This window comes from Bactrocera latifrons, unplaced genomic scaffold (assembly GCF_001853355.1).
Source record: "Bactrocera latifrons isolate USDA-ARS-PBARC rearing strain unplaced genomic scaffold, ASM185335v1 scaffold_9, whole genome shotgun sequence".
NCBI classification, from domain to species: domain Eukaryota; kingdom Metazoa; phylum Arthropoda; class Insecta; order Diptera; family Tephritidae; genus Bactrocera; species Bactrocera latifrons.
In genome coordinates this window covers 2,201,660-2,203,916 of record NW_017537600.1, presented here as the reverse complement: position 1 = coordinate 2,203,916, position 2,257 = coordinate 2,201,660, and the positions used below count along the sequence as shown (strand labels likewise).

Below are 2,257 nucleotides of genomic sequence, written 5' to 3'. Positions count from 1 at the left end.
TTTTAAAATTATAAGAATAAAATATTTCACAAGTCAATTTTTTCTTTGCTAATCAATGGTGTTGCCATAAAGCCGGTTTTTAGCTATAATATTTTCCTTAGTTGAAATAATACAATTTTGCTTATTCAATATTTTTTAATGATTTACTTATTATTTTAAAATGGATTACTGAATACATGAATGATTAAAATCATAAAAGCAAAATGGTTTCGAGAAGTTTTTGAGTGTTCTAATTGAAATAAAAATGTTACTCATACGTACCGGCCAACATCTATCAAATAATGTATATGATGAAATAAGGCTGTATACAATATTTATACGCTCAGAGATGATTGTCATAATACAGTGTGTCACGAGGTAACACCGACCCTAAGGAAACGTCCGAGACCATATAAAATATATATTATACGATATATACATAGATGATCGAGTGTGATGAGCTAAGTCGATTAGTGTGTCAATATATACGCTAACTAGTCGCTCAGTTTATGAGATATCGAACTGAAATTTTGTACACGTGTTTTTCCCCCCAAACAGCTACTCATTTGTCAGAATCGTTGCTTTAGGACCACTAGATAATATAGCTGCCCTACAAGCCGATCGCTCAAAATTAAGCCCTTGTGCGAAAAAATTTTTTATTTGACTAGATATATTTACCAAATTTTGCATAGATTATTCTCTAAGACAATACTATAGCTCCTTAACAGATTGGACCACTGGACGCTGGAACTAACTTGCTTTTATAGAAATCTTTTTCATTTGCCAAAATATCGTCACGAAATTTATCATGGATTATTTTCGAATGTGAGAATGTCACAATGCGAAAATATTATTCGCATCACTATAGCATATAGCTGTCATACAAACTGGCCGGTCGAAATCAAGCAGTTGTGTTGGATTTTTTTTTTCTATTTGACATGATATCTTCAAAATTTGGCATGGTTTGTTATCAAGGCAACTGTGCAAACTCCACACAAGTTGTTCAGATCGGATCACTATAGCATATATGTAGCTGCCATACAAACTGACTAAATAAAACTGTTGTGAAGAATTTTTCATATTTGTAAAGGGTTCTTGCCCTTAGTATTATAGCTTTGTTGTTTGTTTTTAATCTATTTTATGCTAATCCAGCAATTTCGATTAATAATTGAAAGTTGCAAAGGATATAAAAATGTTACTCATACGCAGCGCACGCCTGAGTAATGTGTACATAGGTATGAAAATAGAAACTGACAACTGAATATTTTTTATGCTAAATGATTTCAATGTGATTAAATACTAAAGCTTTACTTACAGTTAATTAATTAATTAAAAATGAAATATGGTTAGTAGTTAGTTGACTAATGTATATATCGCGTATACGCACTGTAGATCAACAAATGTAGGAGTTGAAAACAAATCGTATACAATAAATTTCTTTTTCAAAATTGGTCGCAAAAGTCTAGTAATTTTTAACAAAATAAGTTCATCTTGTAGTGAAAGCTTTTTCATTTTCGGAATACAATTTCATAGATTTGGCGATCTGCAGTATTGCCTACATTTTTTGTTGGCAATAGTTTTTACTGTCGAAACAATTCAAATTACGGGTAGTAAAAGCAGAAGTAAAGTCATATTCAGCCCCCTGCATATCACTACACTAAAACTCATAAATAAACACATGACAACTAATCACTGTTTATTAAATACCAATCTACATTTATATAGATTGCAATATGTATGTATAACTACACATTTCCTCATAATCCAGCTCTACAACATCTATGACAATGTTTAGCCTGCATACCACTTAATACAATTAAGTGCGACAAAGCTATCTTACAGTAGTTCATGCCACACAATACAATTGCCTATTGTGCTCGAAACTAGTACCGTAATCGACATAAAGATATTTGCGTTTGCTACTGAAGGCGGCTTATTCCCCCTACAATTAGATAAGAATAGTCTAAAGAATTTTTTATTAATTTGTGTTCATTAGTTTAAACGCCTTTTGATGATATAGTTGCATTAAATCTAAGTACAGATTTTAGTTTAGATTTAAATTTCATACTATAAATTAAAGTTCAGCCTTTATGTCAGCTAATCAGAAGTTTTTTTTTTTAATTTTTTTTTTATTATTATGAAAAAATTGTTAGAAATCGTATATGATTTTTTCGCAGTTTTAAATTTCTGTAATACTCAATATAAGTACTATATAACCTGCCTTCGAATCTGTTTACATCTTTGCACTCTTGTGCAGGTTTTTATTTATTTTTATTTT

General features: G+C 30.4%; 1 protein-coding gene across 1 annotated transcript in view; it reads left to right on the top strand.

The window, feature by feature from the left end:
- The window catches only part of LOC108977469 (protein tyrosine phosphatase type IVA 1), a gene marked incomplete in the record, with an annotated part of 113,761 nt that overhangs the window by 86,353 nt on the left and 25,151 nt on the right, over positions 1 to 2,257 (top strand).